Source organism: Hibiscus syriacus, unplaced genomic scaffold, assembly GCF_006381635.1.
Source record: "Hibiscus syriacus cultivar Baekdansim isolate YM2019G1 unplaced genomic scaffold, ASM638163v2 tig00109957_pilon, whole genome shotgun sequence".
Taxonomy (NCBI): Eukaryota; Viridiplantae; Streptophyta; class Magnoliopsida; order Malvales; family Malvaceae; genus Hibiscus; species Hibiscus syriacus.
The window spans coordinates 1,818,782-1,841,708 of record NW_024062539.1 but is presented as its reverse complement, the minus strand read 5'-3'; the positions used below and the strand labels follow the sequence as shown (position 1 = coordinate 1,841,708).

Below are 22,927 nucleotides of genomic sequence, written 5' to 3'. Positions count from 1 at the left end.
ATTGGCAGTATACATCTCTATATACTATACTTTGTTTTTCACAAACACCAATTCATCACAAAGATAGTATGATAAAAATCCACAACCTTTATTTCTAAAAATTATAGAAATCACGTACATTGAAATGTAATTATTTCTAAAATCTTCCCATAAGCTCGACAACACATAAAAGCAATGTTTAAACATAAAACATAACAAGAGACATTTAATCAAACACCTTATGTTTGAACCAAATAACATCCAAAATAACAAAACTATTCTACTAAATAATCGTCACTTCCCTATCTCAGAACAGGGGGAAACAAAATAGAACTCCACTTGATAGTCGTTGCTTCATGGCAGTGCTCTCTGGCTACTGCTGCACTTCCCGACGAATTATTTAGATGGCAATGGTAATAGGGAAAATAATAGGCAACTAGGGTTTTTGATGATGGAAAAAATGTGTTGAAGAAGTTATATTTATAGCCCATCAAGGTTACACTTTCCATCAATAGAAAAGTTCCCCTTTTTCTGAAGATTCCTTCTTAAATTCAAATTCCAGCATTTAATCCCGCACCAGTTGTGGACAACAGGAAATTCCTAAAATTTCTCCAGGTTCCTCATAAAGCTACAGTGTTGCTCATCATCTCGGTAATCCAGTCCAGCAACGGCTACATCATTAACGGTCTCACAACATCAGTATATAATTTTTCCAGCAAAAATATCAAAATCGACCCAAGTACAAATAATTTACTCCCAATATGAAAATGATGTAAAATATGCTAAAAATAAGTCTAAATATGATCCTAATAATTCTAAAATGCAAACTTAACCTAAGTAAAAGATATATAAAATATACTTTTTTTTTGAAGAATTATCACACCCCAAACCTAAGAATACTAAAAAGCAAAGTTTCGGCAATTGTTTATCCATCTAAATGTCATGAAAAGTGGATGTCATGGAAAACTTGAATGAACAATGCAAAACACAAAACATGATATAACAAATGCAATATGACAAAGTGAACAACACCCCCAAACCTTAGATGTGCATTGTTCTCAATGTATGCAAACAAATAAAATAAAACAACAAATGGGAGAAAGGAAAACAATAATCCCCTCGTTGGGCACCCTTAGGCTCATGTTTCTAGTAAATGGGAAATAGAGTGCAAGTAGAATAACGATATTTGTTGGATAGCAGTATAGAGGAAAAATTGGTGAAGCAATAGATAATGTTGTGGCATTCCCTGTAGATAAAAAGAAAGAAGAAAAAAATGAAAAGAAAAATACAAACTAAGCTAATGTCAAAATTGACTTATTGAAAGAAGGGAAATAAAATTATTTCACATAGTGAAATTGAAGTTTGTGGTAACTTCGCCTGGATCTCAATAAACCGATTCTCCTTTATTTTATCGATACTTGCTATGGCATCATCAGAATTCTCTATGGCTCTTGTGCTTGTAGGATTACAACATTGTTCATATCAAAACTCTTGCTTGCTATAATCAGTCATGAAGTGCACTTTTTAATTGAAACCATAGAAATGTTGCATATTCACAGGGTGAATTTTTAGATGAGAACCTTCATTACTAGAGCCTTGTGAAACGTTCCTTGTTGTTATGTTGTTCTGCTCCATGGTAGTATTTGCAGTTTTCCTCAGGTATTTATGCTATAGCTCTGTAGTCAACATTAGTAGTGTAGAATTACTGTTGATGCCATGATTAATATAGAAGCTTTGGTTCCCCTCATTTGTCTTTGTCTCCTTATGATTTGACTCATCTAATTCTTCTATTGCTGCGACATTAGGAGTATCATTCTCAATGTTGTAACATTCATCCATTTTTTCATGTACATTTTCATCAACGATGTTAATAGAATGACATTCAACATTATCATCATTTATAACAGGATTTAAAACATTAAATGTGATGTGTTCATCATTAAGACACATCGTATGTTCTCCCTTTTCAACATCGATTATTGCTCTGCCTGTAGCAAGGAATGGTCTGCTAAGTATGATTGGCACTTCTTTGTTAGCTTCACATTCTAGAACAATGAAATCTACAAGGTCCACTTAGACTAACACGTTATCTATTATGCCCTCAGGAATAACAATGGATCAATTAGCACGTTGAAGTGTCACAACAGTATATTTGGCCTCGACAATGACAAGTTTCCTAAAAATAGATAGAGACATTAAGTTAATGTTGGAACCTAAATCACACAATGCTCTACCTATAAATCGATCACCAATAACACAAGGGATAGTAAAACTCCCTGGATCATTTAATTTCTGTGGTAATCTATTCGCAGCCATGGCACTGCACCCTTTAGTGAGTACAAAAGAACTCATTAAGTCTTTGCTTCTTCGATAGTACCTCCATCATGAATTTGATGTAATTCAGATTATACTCTAATGCATCAATTAATGGAATGTTGATTGTTAATTGCCTCACCACTTTAATGAAGTTTTTAAATTACTGGTCCTCCTTGATGTTTTTGAATTGTTGAGGAAAAGGTGGTGGAGGTCTTAGATTATTCTACATTGATGATGATGGTGGCATTATAAGCAATCTTGTAGGCTTTGTTGGCACTGTCCCAAAATTAGTTCTCTGTCTTGCATCCTTTAATGTGATAACCACTGTTGGTTCAAGGTCTACTTCATTTTCTTTACCTTTATTTTGCTTTTCATACCCATCATCATCATTCTTCTTAGGCTCCTCATTAGGATTCCCAATATGGAGACCACTTTAAGTTGTGATGGCTTTAGAATACTCGTAGCATTGAGCTTTCCCGTGAGCTTTTGGAACTTCAGTGTCGCTGTGCAGTATTCCTTGCTGCCTATTAGTTAAAACATTCGCCAACTGTCTAACTTAATTATCTAAAGCCCTTAGTGATACTGACTAGATCGACATGTACTCCTTCATTAAGGCTTCTAGGGATGTAAGATTGGTAGATTGCATTGAAGTCTATCCTTGATAATTCTACCGAGGTTGTGCAGCTTATTGTTGTGTCTGGTGCAGAAGCACTGGTTGTTGTTGATTGTACTATTACGTTGGACTGTATTATTGTTGTTGATTATAGTGCTGCTACGTGGATTAACAACATTTTGACTATGACAAGATAGGTTGGGATGGTTATGGAAGGTTGGATTGTTAGTGTTCATAAAAGCATTGGCATTGTCATTCATGTTGTAATTTCTCAAAAAAAATAAATAGACTCACAGTTTTGTAGACATTCTTCAAAATTATGGTTATCATCGTAATAAACACAATTAACAAGATATGTAGATTTTACCTCATACATACCTCTTGGTTATTGCAACTTCTTAACCGTGTTTATCAATGTTGTAATTTAGGAAGCCACGGAATTGAAAGCATCAATATCCATTGCTGCAACATTGCATCTGCTGAACATGTTCGTCGTGTTGGTGTACTATTAGTCATTGTTAGATATTCTTTCCAAAATATCATAAGCCTCATTATACGCCTTATCTAGCAATGCTCCATTTGTTGAAGCATCAACCACCATTCGAGTGTGCATGTTCAACCCATTATAGAACATTTCCATTTGCATCCAATGTGGAAATCTGTGTATTGGACATTTTCACAGTAAGTCCATGAATCTTTCCCATGCCTCATACAAATTCTCATCTTTCAGTTGCTTGAAAGATGTCAAGTCATTTCGCAACTTTGCATTCATATTGGGCAGATTGAAACGTAACAAGAATTTTTGGGCTAACTCATTCCATGATGCTATAGCACCAGGCGACAAAAAGTTAAGCCATGCTCTAGCTTTATCAAGGGTAAGTAGGGAAAAATTACAGCTTCAAGGCTTTTTCAGGTACTCCTTGTTGTATAAAAGAGTCACACACCTTCATGAATGCTCTATGGTGTGCTCTAGGGTATTCAACAAATGAACCGCTATATTGCCTATTGAGTGCAGCATCTGAAACATAATTGGCTCTAGCTCAAAATTGGTATCATTTATTGTTGGTCGCACAATATCAAGATGTAAATCGACGAGTGTTGGCACCACGTGCTCCTAAATAGGGCGATTATGGTTATCCATGTTGTAATACTACTGTTGATTGTTTCTAACTCTAGCTAGTATCTTTTTGTTATTTCCATGTTGTAGCAGAGGTAGAGCATTGTTATTATTTCCAAAATTCATGTTCGCTTGATTTCTAGCAGTTTCCCTTCAACGAAGTCGAAACGTTCATTTTAACTCTGGATCAAACGGTTTAATTTTATTGTCACTAGGGGACATAAAATAACAAAACTTGGAAAAGGAAATAAGTACATACAAAAATAAAAGGAAAAAATTATTAATTAAAGATAACTCTAATGTAAAATCGATGCTCCCAGCAACAACACCAAAAACTTCATGCAACGTAAGATGCTATAGCAATCACGAAAGTATGCATATCATTCAAGTAATAAAGTGGAAGCTATAAAAGATTCGGATGTCGAACCCAAAGATAGCAAAACAAATTACATTGTGTGAAAGATTTCAAATGATGTAAGGTTAAATGATGGAAATATAAAAAACAGCAAAGTATAAAAATCAGAATGATAAGTGTCGGATGGTGCTACAACATTCGGGTGAGCAACATATCAAAGATTCCATATATGCAGGTGATGTTTGGTCGTTCCCACTATGGATATGCTTAAAACAGCGAATTCATATGTCTAGCAATGATTAAAAACATTCAATTAACAAGAATCAACCTTCATTAATTCAATTTAATCAAATAGTTAACAGTGTTGGACGACTGGCGGCATACATCTCTATATACTAAGCTTTACTTTTCAAAAATACCAACATTGTACAAAGATAGTATGATAAAAGTCCACAAATTTTATTTCTAAAAATTATTGAAATCACATATATAGAGATAAAATTATTTCTAAAATATTCACATAAGGATGGTAGCACATAAAAGTAATGTTTAAACATAAAACATAACAAGAGACATTTAATCAAACACCTTATATTTGAACCAAATAACATCCAAAGTAACATAACTATTCTACTAAATAATTGTTACTTCCCTATCTCAAGAAAGGGGGGAAAAAGTATAACTCTGCTTGATCGCCGCTGCTTCACAGTAGTTCTCCCCAACTACTACTACACTTCCCGACAAATTGTTTTGGTAGCCATGGTATGAGGGAAAATAGGAGGCGGCTAGGGTTTCTTATGATGGGAAAAGTTTGTATAAAAAGTTATATTTATAGCCCATCAAGATTAAACTTTCTACCAATAGAAAAGTTCCCATTTTTTTGAAGATTCCTTCTTAAATTCAAATTCCAACATTTAATCATGTACCAGTTGTGGACAGTTGTCAATTCCTAAAATTTCTCCAACTGCCTGGTAACGCTACAGTGTTGTAGCATCATCTCGATAATCCAGTCCAGTAACAGCTACAACATTAACAATGTTACATCATCAGTATATCATTTTTCCAGCAAAAATATCAAAATCAGCCCAAATACCAATAATTTACTCCCAATATGTAAATGATGTAAAATATGCTACAATAAATCTAAATATTATCCTAAGAATGATAAAATGCAAACTTAACCTAATTAAAAAAGGATATAAAATATAACTCTTTTGGAGAGTTATCACTTAGCTCCGCCATGAACTAATATATTTGGCGTTGGGTTTGATTTGAACGATTTATAATTTGTGTTAATGAATGGTTGAATGCTTTTATGTTTAAATTTTGCTTTACTGATTATTTATATTTTAAATGCTTAATATTTTAAGAGCTTTCAAGAGTTAGTCGTTTGCTAAGTATGGATGTTTAACATCGAGAGAGTTAGGCTAGATCAACTTGAGCATGAGATTTAAATCGAGATGGTGAGGCTCTAATCCTCATTAGATATAAGGAGAGGGTTTTAATGACTAAAAGGGGTAGGACGTAATAAATAGAATTGTGCTACATTTTACGTTGAGAGGTATTATCGTATTATTTTTCTGTCAAGTTCCTTACTAGATATAGCCTAGGAGCACTAGTAGTAAACCCTGTCAAACAACATACTCAGAATATATAGACCATTGTATACACAAAATATTAATTGCCATAGCAAATACAACCAATTACTATAGATGATTGATTGTGTGAGGTTATCAAGTCTTATTTCATTATCCAGAGTTCAATTTTATTTTTCCATAGTTATTTTTCCATATCACTCTTTACTTTTTTTCCACTTCATTACTTTTCACTGTTGTTACATCACTTCACTCCAATAGTTTTCACAACACTTCCATACTCCTTAGACATACCATTTACCATAGTTTTCTTAATTAATTGTGTATACCATATATACATAATTAGACTCAAATAGTACATAATTAGACTCAAATAGTCAATTAGCTTGACTAGAAAATCCCATCAATCTCTGTGGAGACGATACTAACTCACTACTATATTACTTGTTTGATTGTTAATACTTGCAAAAAATTATGTTCCATATCATATTATATTCACACATGCAACAAGTTTTATCATCATCATCAATGAGTTAATGGATTTTGGGAAATTCTAAACCAATGAAGAAATTGTGAGAAAATTTCTTAATAGCTTGTCAATGGCTTTGGAATCCAAGATGATGGCTATTGAAGAATCCAAAGACTCGGAAGTTCTTACACTGGATGATCTCATTGGGTCTCTTCTCACCCATGAGATAAGACTCAATAATGAGGATGAGAAAAAGTTAGAAAAGAATAAAGTTGGGATTGCTCTCAAGTCTTCCAATGAAGAGAGTGATTCTAGTTAGAAATAAGGTAAAGAAATGACAATGTTTACTAAAAGATTTAGAAGATTCATGAAGTCCAACAAATGAAGAATATTTCAAAGAATGAGGAATTTAAGAATGAATAGAAAGAGAAAGACCCCATCATTCGTTATGAATGCAATAAATTGAGACACATCAAGTTTGAGTTTCCTAAATTGAAGAATAAGGGGTCAAGCAATAAGGCACAAAAGGCACATTTAGCTATATGGAGCAATTAAGAATGCTCTGATGAAGAAGAACAATAATTGGTCAACTTGTTTATCATGGTCATCGAGGGAGAAACTAAGGTAACCTCTAGTTCATCTCATTTAAATGAATATTCTTTTGATGAACTATAAGAGGATTATGATGAATTGGCCTTAGAATTTGAGATCATGCTTACAAAGAATAAAAAATATATTTCAAAAATGAAAAATGAAAATGATCTCTTAGCTAAGATCAATAATGAACGTAAAAGTGAGATTAAAAATATGAAAGTCAAATTTGATGATTTTGGAAAGAAAAATCAAGGTTTGCATAACTTACTTTCTAAATTTCATGATGATCATCAAAAGGAACTTGATGGTCTTAAAGTTTCTTTTAACAATATTGGATCAAACAAATTATAAAAAGGTCAAACTTATAAATCCAATTATGTTTAAAATAGTTTTAGACAATACAAATATAGAGGTCCCTAAAAAACCTCTAATGGGAAAGTTATTAGGAGTATATAAGTTCCCAAAGGACTTATTGCTACTAAGAAAATGATATCCTAGAAAAATGGATAACTAAGGGGACTATATTGTTAGGAACTAATGCCTATTGATCCAAAAGAATTTGGGTTCCAAAAATCAAAATTAATCTATGTTTGTAGGTAGAGGAGCATTGCTACAAGACATAAAACATAAAAGTCATGGTACCTTGATAGTGGATGCTCAAGATATATGATTGGTGATAAGAACCATTTCAAAGAGCTCAAGTCTAAAAGTGGAGGAGTAGGGACTTTTGGTGACAACTCTAAAGTCCATATAGAATGAATCAGTTTAATTGATAATAACTCTTCTATATTGATTAAAAACATGTTATATGTCAATGATTTAAAGCATAATCTACTTAGTATAACTCAATTGTGTGACAAAGGATACAATGTCATTTTTTAGTCTAACAGTTGTAAAATAGTTGATATAACATCAAACATTATTATGTTTATTGGGCATAGAATAAGAAACATTTACTTGGTGCATTTAGATGATATTGTTTCCTCAAATGTATTTCTAATAGCTAAAGATAAAAATGATTCAAGGTTATGACATAGAAAACATATACATGGTAGCATGTGCATATTAGATAAACTTGTAAAAGATAATCTAGTAAGAGGTTTTCCAAAGCTAAAATTTGATTTAAACAAAATTTGTTATGCATGTGTAAAAGGTAAGCATAAAAGAGTATCATTTAAATCCAGTAATGATGTTTCCTTAATTAGAATGTTGCAATTGATTTACATGGATTTTTTTGGGCCTATTAGGACTACTAGCTTAAGTAGAAAACAATATGCGTTTGTACTTCTTGATGACTATTCTAGATTCACATGGGTTCTCTTTTTAAGTACTAAAGTTAAATCTTTAGACAAATTCATCACATTTTCAAAAATAAACCAAAATGAAAAAAAAAAAAGTTATTCAATTTCTACTATTAGGAGTGACCATGGAACTAAATTTCAAAATATTATTTTTGAAAAGTTTTTCAACTCTTGTGGTATTAACCATAATTTTTCAACCCCTAAAACCCTCAATAAAATGGAATTTTTAAGAGGAAAATAAAACTTTAGAGGAAATAGCTAGAACCATGTTTTGTGGAAAAAAATTGCTAAAATATTTTTGGTCGAAAAGCACAAGCACTTCTTGCTACATTATAAATAGAGTATTGATTAGACTTATTTTAAAGAAAACTTCATATGAAATTTTCAAAAATAAAAAGGCTAACACATATATTTTCACCTTTTTAGGTCCAAGTGTTTTGTTTAAAATAATGGAAAAGATAATATTGGAAAATTTGATGCAAAAAGTGATGAAAGAATGTTACTTTCACATTCTATGAATTCTAAAGCTTATCGAGTCCTTAACAAAAGAACCATAGTGGTAGAAGAGTCTATTTTAGTTGTTTTTGATGATAACCCCCTTCCGAGAAAGGATTATTTTGTTGAAGATGATGCAAGTATTATAGCATCAAATGAAGTTGGTTAACCATCAACTAAAGAGGATATGCAAGAAAAAACACAAGTTGCTCTTAAGAAGTTAACTCTAGAGGAAAATAAAGTATCTTACCCAAAATAGTACAACTATGTCAATGATGGTGAGATTTTGGATGATCAATCCAAAGGGGTAACTACTAGATCCTCTCTTAGGAATATTGTAATTTTGTTGCATTTATCTTATGTATAAAGCATAAAAAAATCAAAGAATCATTAAATGATGAATTTCAAATAATGAATAGGCAAGAGAAGTTAAATCAATTTGAAAGGAGTCAAGTAAGGACCTTAGTTGAAAGAACCAGTGACAAAATCTATTATAGGTACTAAATGGGTATTTAGGAATATATTAGATGAAAGTAGTAGCATAGTAAGGAACAAGGCTATATTTGTTCCTCAAGTGTATAATCAAGAAGAAATAATAGATTTTGATAAAACTTATGCTCCTGTAGCTAGGATAGAGCCAATTAGAATGTTATTAGTTTTTGCATGTTATCATGATTTTACTTGATATAAAATGGATGTTAAAAGTGCTTTTCTAAATGATTTTATAAAATAAGAAGTATATGTAAAACAACCTCCTAGTTTTAAGGATTCAAAATTTTTAAATCATGTTTTTAAATTGAAAAAAGCGTTATATGATTTAAAACAAGCTCCTAGAGCTTGGTATGAAATATTGTCAAATTTTTTTGTTGATAAAGGTTTTTCAAAAAGGAAAGTTGAAACTACCTTATTTATAAAAAGTAAAGGTAAAGATTTATTAGTAGTTTATGTTGATCTGTAATACCCTAATTTTGTCAGGGTCATTTAAATTCATTTGAAGATGCTTGAGAATTAATTTGGAGGTTTTGTGTTCGATGATGAATTAATTCAAGTGATAAATCATGGGCATTTGTGTTTGAAAGCTTGAAGTGCTTAATTGGATTGATTGTATATGTTTCATTATGGAGATTGAGAGACAAATTAAAATTCAACCCCGAATTAATTATCTAGAGTCCATCTCACAAGCTCAAACCAAATTACAAAATAATAGATCCAATTACAAAGCCCAACAGTAATTACATTCAAACCCAGGCTTCAAGACCAGACCCGGTTTTGGCAGATAGCTCCCACTTGAAGGCTTTGTTCTGCTCCACGTTACTCGGTCACCAATTGTGCAGATCAAACAGCAGTCTTGAGCAGTACACCCGACAGCAGGCTCCACACCCGAGCACACACTACTCCACAACGCCTCTGCCAAACACTACACCCGAGCAGACAGGCTCAACTCCCCAGCTTGTTTCCCATGCCCTGTCAAGACCCCGCCAGCATCACAACAAGCTCGGCTCCCCAAGCTTCTACCCATACGTCCCCATTCCCCAACAACTCATGCGCACACTGCTCGATATTGTGCCTTGCCCATACTCGTACTCGGGGACGATCAACGAAAAAACAGAGAGCCATCAGTTATCATAAAAAAGGGCGAACACATAAAAGCAAGGAGGAACAGGAAATAAAAAAAAAAGACAACAGTAGGGGGCTCAGTTTTTCAGCAAGGAAAAAATACAAAGAAAGAGGATCAGCCATTAAAAGGAAAGGAAAAAATCAGCAAAGGGGGAGCACAGTGAATACCCACAACAGGGGATAGGGTTCACAAAAAAAGAGCAACCACAGAGGGCATTCAGAGATATCAAAGAAAACGAAAGAGGTTTGTAAAGGGCTTTTGATCTTTACCTTGTTTGGGTAAAATCAAAGCATTCAATGTAAGGGTTCCTACCCATTTTCGAAAAGAAAACAAGGAAATATTCAATTTTCAAAAGGTATTCTATTTTGTTTTTTATATATTCAATTTTCTTTGCATGTAAATTTATATGGGTAAATAGAATAGAAATAGAGGAGTAAGGAAGCGTTTACCTTTTGGGGAGTCTCGATCGAACCATAGGAGGAAGGGGAGAGCGTTTCCAGCGAGCATGGAGGTCAAGGATTCGATTGGAATAAAAGGGAAACCTTGGTTTGTGTTAGGTTCTGAGTTTGGTATTTCGAGTAAGGAGGAGGGCTGTTTGGTCTAGTTTTCGGCCATGTGAGGGTAAGAAAGAAGAAGAGAGCGGCGTGAGATGGGGAATAGGTTCAGGTTTAGCAGATAATATTTTGTTTTAGGTTAAATATCAGTTTAGTTAAACGGCGTCGTATGGGTGTTAAGGTGTCCTGATCGCGCATGGTTTATTCGGGTGAGGGGTCACTGCAGTTTCTCTTCAAGTTCACTTTGGTCCATAATCAAAGATATATGTATTTATATTTATGTCTCTTTGTTTTTCCTGCATTCAATTTCGGCCCTGAATGAGTATGTATTTAGTTTATGTGTTTTTAGATATTTGACTTTTAAGCTTTGAACGTTTTATTTCAGTCCCTTTGTTTGTTTAACAGAATTTTTCACTGATTGTGCTTCTGACCTTTTATTTTAAAAGTTTCTATTTTGACCCCCATTATTTAGTAAAGTTAAATTTCTGTATTTTCACGTTTGGTATGTAATTATGCTGCTATTTTTTATTTCCGTCCACAGATTTAGATTTTAAATATTTTAGTCATAATTTAAACTTTTTAGATTAATTCTTTAAATTTAAATTTATCTTAATCTAGTCGCTTGTTAAATATTTGCCTCCTTGAAATTGATATGAATGTGAATATGCGAATGATTTACGGTGAATCACAAGTCATTATTTTTGCACGATTTGTATGATATATTCATGTGCATAACTCAACTCCTATTACATAATTTGATTAAGGGTAATACCCTTTTAATTTAAAATTGTCGGAATGACTTTTCTTAACTCACTAGATAGTTGTTTTACGATTTTAAATTAAAATTATATCCCGTTATTGACATTTTAAAAAACGGTTCGTCGACATAAAATTTGGGAACGAAAGAAAAGGAAATATTCGACTATTTAAATTTTTCGAGAAAAGATCGTTAGAACTCACCTAAAGATCTGGTCTCGATATTTGTAAATAATTGAATATTCTTTATCTTTCTAATGACTTGGTAATTTTAATTAAATCTATTTTGTTGCTTTTGAATGTTATAAAATTTGCATTATTATTGTTTTAAGGGATCATAAATCAAATTAAATTCGAACTTGTGAAATTCGTTGCAAAGACATTAATTAATCGACTAGGTACCGATTTAGGGCGTTGTGGGGGTGCTAATCCTTCCCCACATATAACCGACTCCCAAACTTGGATTTTGGTAACGTAGACTGTAAATTTTTTGTTTTAATTAAAATTAATTTTTTATTTGAAATGGTTGTAGTGATCTTATGCGAGAGTTTCATTACCAAAATGACTTTCTTACAAGGAAAAATAAACAGCAGTGTCTGCAGCTCCGAGAATCAGCACTCAAGATAGAGAAAAGGGACAACGTTATGAAAGAGGTTATGACCCAAGCAAGCGATGTGGCTCACAAATGGGTTGATTTAGCTGGATTTGCAAGAGAATTGAAGCAGATTGACAACACAACCCCCGATGATGAGTGAAAGTTACATTGGCTTTTGAAGGAGATAGAAAAGCTAGGAGCGAAAGCTGTCCCTTATTTGTAAAAGTTTGTTTGATATAATGAAACCTTTGTGTTCAATGAAAGTTGTTTTAAGATGGTTACTCTAGAATGACACCTTTTGTATTTGCATTTTGCATTTGCATTGAATATCTTTATTTAAGCATCTTATATATGCATTAATTTTGAAAACCTAGAAATAATTTATGGGAGGTTATGTGACAGTAGTACCAAGATCATTCATTCATACTGTTCCTCATCATAATGAACAAACAATTGGAAGCAATGGAGCAGTCTAATGAGAAATCACAAGATCAGTTGCAAGAGCAGCTGGTTAGGTTATAACAAGATACGAGGAATCAAATATCGGGGTCTCTGCAAGGCGCATCGAATCAAATGATCCAGGTGCTGGCAACCAAGGCTGTTGGTAGAGAAGAAATCACTGATAAAGGACACCAGTCTCATCAGAGTAGTGCATCAAGAGTGATACTTTGCCCCGGAGCATCTAACTCAAACCAAGGGAAGAGCCTCGTCAATTATGGGCAATTTGAGAACGAGTTCAAGTGGTTGAATGAAGCCATTAAAGATATGAAGGTTGTTAATGCCACTAACAAGGAGTTAGAAGCCAGAGAACTCAGTTTGGTCCCTGATTTGGTCATCCCATATGAATTTAGGGTGCCTAACTTTGAAAACTATGATGGCACCAGTTGCCCCCTAATTCATCTGAAGATGTTTTACAGAATATAGAAGGGTACTTAGCTGATGATAATCTGTTGATTCATTACTTCCATGATAGTCTTGCTAGGCCAGCTATGGTCTATTATAACCGTTTGAACAAAGAGAAGATCAAGACATTGATCAATCTAGCTGATGTGTTTCTAGGGAAATATCAATACGTTAAAGGCTTAGCCCCAAAACGTCATCACCTTCAGAAGATGAGGATGAAAGCTACTGAGAGCTTTCAAGAATATGCCCTAAGATAGAGAGGAGTGGCAGCGCAAGTTCAACCTCCTTTGGTAAAAGAGGAAATATCACATATGTTTCATGATTCTCTTCCGGCTCCTTTCTTTGAGTTAATGTTGGGAAACTCGATGAATGGCTTTAAGGATATTATGCTGGCTGGAGAATCTATTAAAGATGCAATCAGCAAGGGAAACTTGAAAGTTACTTCCAAATGTCCAACCGATCAAAAGGAAAAAGCTGATGAGGTGAATGTCACATCTAGAGCTCCCATAATCATAAAAGAAAAGGGGTAGCAAGTTACCTGAGTCGTCCAAAGAAGGTCCCAAGATTGAAAAATACTTTGAAAGTGTTCCAAACTTCTATCTCGGATCTGTATACCCATTTGGTTAAAGGTCAATACCTCACACCAAGGCCAGTAAAAGTGCAACCAGACCCTTCTGCTCACAGCTATGGTCAAGATAGTGTCTGTGATTTTCACTTGGGGCATTGGGGCATTCTACGAGAAATTATAGGCCGATGTTGAAAGAAATGGAGAAGCTGGTTGAAAATGGGACGTTGACACAAGGATGGTGGAACAATGGATGACGAGCTAGAGTGGGGCATCAGAGCGCAACGTTTAACACCCGATCGAGTCAAACGCCATTCCAACAGAAGAATAATGGGGCATCCTGACTGCCCATAAATCATTTTGTTCATCATGAAACCTTTTGTCATTTGCAACATCTTGTTTGAACATGTTTTTTTGGACCTTCTCATCAGTTTTGCAATGATATTTAAATGAATTCATGTTACTTTAAGGATGGTGAACATTGAATCAGATTTATGACTTGAAATTCTTTGAATATCAACTGAATTAAGAGCTCTTTAATAATGATGAGTTGTAGGTCTTTGACAAATGGAAAAGGTTGAAACATGATAAAACAAGTACCTTGACCTTATCCCAGAAGATACAATCGAACATCGTACCTTTCTATTGCAGGGACCGATATATCCTTCTCCTCTTATAAGGAAATGAGCAATAGGCTTGGTATTCAGGTATGCATAGGAGAAAACAACATGGGGCATCTTTTGTGTATGATGTTACAAAATTGTCCAGACCATACTTTTATTGACGACGTTCAGTGATGATTATGATCTTCACGGATGGAATAGTCGAGTAGGTGAATCTAGTTTAGGTCAGTTGCTTGGAAATTGAACTCTAACGATGAGATTTTCTGACTTTCAACAACACTTAGACTATGACAGGTTCTTCTTGACAAGCTTAAGAAATTGAATCCGCATACCCAACAATATATATATATATATATAATATATATACAATAAAGCTAAGCTATTCCACTAAGGCAATTGGTTATAGAGGAAACTCGAAAGCCCTGGCTTTATGAATAGATTATATTCAAACCATGACCTTGATCGGGTACCTGGCAATTCGGTGTATGCTCCACTGTGATTGTCAAGTCAAAGACTTTGTGATGAAATGAATCCTTCAGCTAGCCCGATAAAGACATATTACAATAAAGCTCATTTCAGCTAGCCAAAAATGGAAAATTAAATCAAGTTTTTCTAAATAAGGAGTTGTGGTAAAGATGGACTAAGGGAGTTGAGGAACACCTGTTATAGTCAATTTCACACGAGTACTCAGGAAGTTCATTTTTAGACCGATATTTATGCACTGCCTTAGTCAAAGGAGTCTACGAAGGTTAAACAAATGGGAGATTTCAGAGAACTGAAACGGAAGTGTTCTAGAAAGTTTAGTAATGGATTACGTAGTTGTGTCATTTTGTCCGCATCTGATTAAAATACCAAGCCAAGAAAGAAGGGCATGTTGCAATATTCACGATGACCGAAAAGGAAATGATATTTTGGTGGTTGAAACCTTAGAAAATAGGAAGCCAACCCCTCAATTTTGACACTTGTCAAAGAGCTATAACCCTGAAAACATTAAAGAACTATTGATCCTTTTGATATTTTATGAACTCATGTTTATAATTTGATTCGATTATGAGCCTGAATTAAAGGACAATGTTTTAAAAAATTCTTTCATTCTTTGATCCTTAAAATAAAAATAAAATAAAAAAACATTTTCAAATAGGACAGTTTCAAATGTGAAAGGTCCTTGAAGCTGGATAGGCTCATTGTACCTCCATTGGAGAAGAAGAATAAGCAATGCCAGAACATGAAGCATTCCGCAATCTTGAAGTAGTTGGTCTAAAATAGATCAAAATTGATGAAGAATAAGAACTGGCAGCATTTTCTTGTGACGCTGTCAGTAACCCATCAGGAAGAAAATGACCTCATTATTCAGAAAGGATACATATTACAGCTTGTATAAAATGCAAGACATTTTTTCAGAAGAATTAATCATTCCTTAAGTGTCCATGGCAACATGAAGAAAAGCCCTCGAGCTATTTGACAACACTCTTGTTCAGTAGCACTAGAATGTGAGCATCCAGAGTAAAGAGATCTTGGTACGAAAGGAGCCATAAATACACATTGAGGCACGACTGAAAGCACATCATGTTGAGATGACAAGATTCATACCAAGGAGGCATGAAGAATGAACCTTACAATTTGAGGTGATGGGGTAATTTGAAGGCTCGTACCATTATAAGATAATGTTGGGGCACGACTGAACCCACATCATGCTGAGATGACAAGACTCAGACCAAGAGGGCATTAAGAATGAGTCTCGCAACTCAAAGTTTCAGGGGAAACCGTGAATTTGAGAAGAGCTTACCTTATAAAGCAAGTCAACTGAGCATCGACCAATGACAGAGTCCTGGAAGAACAACTCTGGAAGACGGAAATGGGGCAACAATATCATGCTTTTGACTATAGCAAGATATTGAGAGAAAAAACACTTTCTTCGAAATGAAGAAAGAAAACAAAGACAATAAGAAGATAGAAAAAGATCAGAGGGCTCGTCAAAAATGTAAGTTGGAAACTATGAGTTACTACACGAGTATATAAAGCAGACCCTAGAAAGAATGATCAAATAGAAGAAGACTGAGTTTGTCACGTTTATGTATTCATGATAACATCATTTGCATAAAAGAAAATGCATTGCACTGATACATTTAGTTGAATTCGTGTTTCATGCATAAACACATGATTTTGACAGATCTTCCAGCAAAAAGAGAAGATGCAAAATGTTAAAATCTCGACGATTGAAAGGAAGATTTCAAACCTCGAATGCAAAGAGTTACGTTTAAAGAGGCATACCCTGAAGAACAGAGAGGTCTAATCCACAAAAAAAAAAGCATTGCTTTGAAGTGCAGACCATCAGATGTAGAAGAAAAACAAAGATTTTCGTGTATGAAGAGAGACTTGCACACATGAGATTGGAGCAATTCATCTTAAGCCTTCACCAAATAGTAGTGAAGCAATCCATCTTAAGCCTTTACCGAAGAGTAGTGAAGCAATCAATCTAAAGCCTTCACCGGAGAATAGTGAAGCAAAACCATCTTAAGCCTTCATCGGAGAATAGTGAAGCAAATCCATCTGTAAGCCTTTATAGCAAGATGATAAGTCCTCCGGGCCATCCATAAAGCCTTCGGGTAGGATGTTTTCACATGAATTTGAAAATGAAGTTTTAAGAAGATGAAATTTTTGAAAACGAAGAATGCGATTTTCAAAATTTCACAATTTATAAGTCCTTCGGGCCATCAGTAAGTCTTTCGAGCATGATGCTTAAATCCTTCGGGTCATCTGTAAGCCTTTAGAGCAAGATGATAAGTCCTTTGGGCAATCCATAAAGCCTTCGGGTAGGATGTTTTCATATGAATTTGAAAATGGAAAAAATATGTTTTAAGAATATGGAATTTTTGAAAACGAAGTATGCGATTTTCAAAATTTCGCAATTTATAAGTCCTCCAGGCCATCAGTAAGTCTTTCGATCATGCTGCTATTTTTTATTTCCGTCCACAGATTTAGATTTTAAATATTTTAGTCATAATTTATACTTTTTAAATTAATTCTTTAAATTTAAATTTATCTTAATCTAGTCGCTTGTTAAATATTTGCCTCCTTGAAATTGATATGAATGTGAATATGCGAATGATTTACGGTGAATCACATGTCATTATTTTTGCATGATTTGTATGATATATTCATGTGCATAACTCGACTCCTATTAAATAATTTGATTAAGGGTTATACCCTTTTAATTTAAAATTGTCGGAATGACTTTTCTTAACTCACTAGATAGTTATTTTCAACGATTTTAAATTAAAATTGTATCCCGTTATTGACATTTTAAAAATTGGTTCGTCGCCGTAAAATTTGGGAACGAAAGAAAAGAAAATATTCGACTATTTAAATTTTTCGAGAAAAGATCGTTAGAACTCACCTAAAGATCTGGTCTCGATATTTGAAAATAATAGAATATTCTTTATCTTTCTGATGACTTGATAATTTTAATTAAATCTATTTTGTTACTTTTGAATGTTATAAAATTTGTATTATTATTGTTTTAAGGGATCATAAATCAAATTAAATTCGAACTTGTGAAATTCGTTGCAAAGACATTAATTAATCGACTAGGTACCGATTTAGGGCGTTGTGGGGGTGCTAATCCTTCCCCACATGTAACCGACTCCCGAACTTGGATTTTGGTGACGTAGACCTTAAATTTGTCGTTTTAATTAAAATTAAGTTTTATTTAAAATGACAACATTTTTGGGTGCCAAATCACACCCTAATCAAAGATTGGTGGCGACTCCTCTAACCATATGTTTTTATCGTAAAAGAATTTCCAAATTTTCGAAACGAGAGGTTTTCTAAAAATCGCATTACTTTTAATTAAAAATTGAATTGAAAAGAGAATAATTAAAAATGACGTGGTTTCCAAAATCTCACCCCCCCCACTGGTTAAAAATCGTTTCAACAGCTTGGCGACTCCGCTGGGGAACTTGTTTTAGAGAGTCAGGCTAATAGTCAGTTAATTAATTGTCTTTGCAAATGAAATTTATAAGTTCGTTTTAATTTGGTTTTTGATTCCCTTGTTTGTTTTAAATTTATTGTTTGCATTTAATTGGTTATTTGGTTAACGAATAAATAGTTGTACTAACGTGTGATTTGCGTGTTTCAGTTTTTTGACTTTAGTTTGTTGATTTCCTTGGATTGAGGCAAAGGATTATGGGTTTCCCCTTACTGTCGCTATAACCTTTCGATATTTAGAGCCTTCTTACTGTGCTATGTCCTGTTAGGTAGGGGTGAACGCTACGCTTACGTGAGAAAAATTACTGACAACTGTCGTTTCGGATGTCAAATAATTCCTTATTCTCAATCAATAAATTAAGGAAATGCGTAGCAAGGAGAAGTAAGGGTCGATTCCACAGGGACTTAGAAAATTATAAATTTCTGTCTGAATTATTTATGCCAGGCGTGAAACAATGAAAATGGGGGGATTTTAGTAAAAGATAATAAAGTGATTAAATAAAAGTAATTAAAGTAAAAATAAGAAGATGAAGATTTTGAATAAATACGGTAAAAGTAGCCTCAAGCTTCGCTTTGATTCAATTTCCTTTAGATCATCGAATAAGATTTTCTCTTCGGGATTCACGTCGGTTACTTTGTCTACAAGGGCTATCCTTGTGACTCTATCTTGTATACCGAATACCCAAGGCAATCTTTGATTCCGGCTTCGGTAGTTGATTCTAACAACATCTATTGTCGTAGATCAAATACCGTTTAAGTTCGTGGCGACCGACTCGGATTGTTGTTTCTATAACCGTCAATTCCGATCTCAATACCCTCTTGGCGAAGCTATCTCGCCAAGTGTGTTCCCAGGAAATCGAATTGCTTTCTATAAGCCGAATCTTCCTCCCACACGTTTAATCGCAACAACTTCTTGACCAAAGTCAATCTTTGATTTTTGAAATTTGTTTTGATTTTGAAAAAATAAGCGCAGAGATTGAGAGAGAGATTCCGAAGATATTAAGGGACCGTTTCAATTCTCCCGTTGGAATTGAATCACCGCGACAGCTCTCGGCTTATAAAAAGTTTAGCTAAGCATGACAAAAGTCATACTTAGCATAAAAATAAAACTTGAAAATAAAGAAAAATAAAAAGAACTTGAAAAGGAAAAGAGAAAACTTTTATAAAAACTAGAGAGAAAAGAAGAATGTATTCTGAATGATGAGTTTAGGCTTACCCCAAGTGGGTATTTATAGCCTCTCAAAGCCTAAAGGATAAACAAAGAAAATAATAAAATAATACAAAAGATAATTGTTTTTAAATTTAAATTCAAACTTAAACTAGTCTCCTAATGCAACTCTGCTCGTCAATCTTCCAGAAAGCGTGTAGACGAAGTCTCCTAGAAACCGCCGCTGACTGGACCTTCTAGAAACTGCCATGTCAGACCGCGTCGTGCCCAGAGTCGTGCCCATGTCTCCAGTCGTGACCAAATAATAAAAAAAATGCAGAATTCGCCCATTTTATCACCAATTCTGGAAAGTAAGGACCTGCACGAAAATAGACATAACACAACCAAATCAGCAGCAATAACTTCACAAAATCGAAGAAATAACGAACATATATTAACGATTCTGAACACTCATCAAATTCCCCCTCACTTATCTCATGCTTGTCCTCAAGTATGATTAACCAAATCAGTCAAAAACTTCATTAAACGTTCTTTGTCAAGTTTCATATTTAAGGAAGCAAGGTAGAGACCACAATAACTATTGAAGTCAAGAAATCAATCAACTGAACATCACTAATTGAAACAAGTCAAGTGCAATTGTAATATTCATTCATTCATAAATCTCAATGCTCATAACTCAATACCTTACCGGGATTCACTCAAATCACTCAATGTGTTTGGGGTAAAGAAACGCTCAATGTCAGAATCGACATGATATTACCATAAGCCTGCAAGTAAATCAAATCTCCACTACTAATAAGAACAAGATGCATAAATCAAAGGGTCTTTTATTGGTTGTAACGTGGCTTAGGTAAAGGTGGGGAAAAGGCTAAATATATGGCTAAAATTCAAGGCAAGGAACTAACAAATAATAATCTCAACTCCATCAAAACATTAAGCACAACAAGATAAAAGACGACATATCAAACAACAATTTTCTCGTCGAAATGCATTTTTTCTTTTTCACACTTTTGTTGTTTTGTTTTCCATTTTTTCTTTCATGTCTTTTTTTTCGAACAGTTTTTTTTTCTTTTTCGAACTGCTATTTTTTTTCAACATTTTTTTTGTGATGGAGAATACAATGGTAAAATTATTCACTTGCCCTGAAAAAGGTAGAAAAGAGGGATAAAATAAAAAGGCTCGGGTTTATGAATATGGTGGAAACAAAGAAATGGAAATAGGCTCAAAAGTGGTTAACTAAGGGAAAATATGCATGGGTAGGCTATTTAGTGGGGAAACGGAATGGTTAATCCTAAGGTGCCCAAATCATTTTTAAGCATCATGTTCATGTGTAATCTCGACAGTATTTAACATGCAGGTTCTAGAATGCCAATGTCAAATTCGACATACTCAATCAAACAAAATGAGAGAGAAAATGATATGCTCGTAAAGGCTCAAATCTCACCAAATTGTTTTCATGCATTGAGCTAATCACATTTCAACCAACAAAGTCATGGAATATCACAAAAATACCAACTTATCACAATTCATGCTATTCGCTATCAAGAATATCCTAACCTAAACAATTATGTGTTCCCAAGCAAGCATAGCATTCCAAAAAATTTCAACAAGACAAAGATAATTAATGAAATTTCCGACCAATTCAACCAACACATACTAGATTCAAAGCATAAAGATAAGCGAAATGAAATTCAATCCTACACTATACTCCCCCTCACTTAAAGCGTTTTGGCTCAAAACGAAAAAAAAATTAAAGTGCAGGAGAAGGAACATAGTACTCCCCGGATTTACTGTCGACCGGTCTCCTTAGAAGTGTGCTAACGTGCACCGTTACATGCTCCTAGGGGTAGAATTTGGCATTGTTCGGACGATAATCTCTCAATTCTTCGTTGTTTAAGTTTGAAATTCCTGCAAAATTAAATAAAATATGCTTAATCAGAAAAAAAATAAAAGGAAAAATAAAAATAAAAATATAACGGAATTGAAAACAATGGGTTGCCTCCCATGAAGCGCTTTATTTAACGTCATTAGCTTGACGACCTGGTTCAGACTACAGGTTTCGTGACAAACACTTCCGCTTCATTCGCTTTCTCCAACTAAGAAATTCCTTATGAGAAATTTGAAAATTCTCACAAAGATTTCTTCAGATATTTCCCAATTTTAAAAACTTGTCCAGAAGAATGGCTGTCAAAACATCTTTTTTACCAAAAAAATGATTTCTTCAAACGGCTCCTTGATGATTTCGACTTAATTTTTGGTGCCTGCAAAAAGGAAGGTAAATCTTTAGTTTTTAAAGGAGTTGAGATCAAATTTGAATCAACAACTGAAATATTTTTCAACTCCCTTATGTCATCTTTTTTATCATCTGATTCCTTGCATAAATCATCAACAAAGTTAGATTCATCATCAACAAGTTCAAAAATGGCAACAAAATTAATACTATGAACGTTATCCGGATATCTCATTGCTTTATAAACATCAAATTTTAAGATCTCACCGTCGAACTCCATAGTAAGAATACCGCTTCGAACATCAATTTTTGCATTTTCCGTGCTCAGAAAAGGACGATTGAGGAGGATTTCAGAACCAATGTTGCTACGATCATTTTCCATATCAATCACATAAAAATCAGCAGGTAAAATTAAGTTTTCTACCTCCACTAGAACATTTTCTATGAGTCCTTTAGGATAAATAATTGATTTGTCGGCTATCTGAAGTGTAACTCTCGTCTCTTTCAAAGGCTTGGTGGAAATTAAATTATAGACGGAGAGGGGCATTACATTGATAGAGGCACCTAGATCGCACATAGCTCGCTTGATCTTAACCTCACCAATTTTACAAGGTATTGAAAACATACCTTGGTCTTTATACTTCAGTGGAAGCGGTCGTTGGAAAACTGCTGAGACGTTCACGCCTAAATCCACTTTCTTGACCCCGGTAAGCTTCCTATTAGTCATACAGAGATCCTTCAGAAACCGGCAATACCTTGGAACTTTCCGGATAACTTCAAGGAGAGGTATGTTAACTTCCACCTTCCGAAGTACGTCTAATATTTCCTTTTCCTCATCTTTTTTATCCTTTTTAACTAACCTTGATGGAAAAGGTGGTGGCACGTCGTAGGGAGATGTCTTTGGATCGTCCAATTGTTCTTCTTCATTCTTATTCTGGGATCCTGCGTCATTGGTCTTCTTTTCTTTTTGGACTGCTTGGTCCGATGGGATAGGTGGCGCTACTACTGTACCACTCCAAAGGGTGATGGCGCTAACGTTTTCCCTCGGATTCACTTCAGTTTGAGACAGAAGTTTACCTTGTGACTCTAATCTC

General features: G+C 34.2%; 1 non-coding gene across 1 annotated transcript; it reads left to right on the top strand.

The window, feature by feature from the left end:
* Positions 1 to 3,564: 3,564 nt before the first annotated feature.
* On the top strand, positions 3,565 to 3,672 carry LOC120211110. The gene has a single exon (XR_005524574.1). It is a non-coding gene; the product is annotated as a small nucleolar RNA R71 (small nucleolar RNA).
* The last annotated feature ends 19,255 nt before the right edge of the window (positions 3,673 to 22,927 follow it).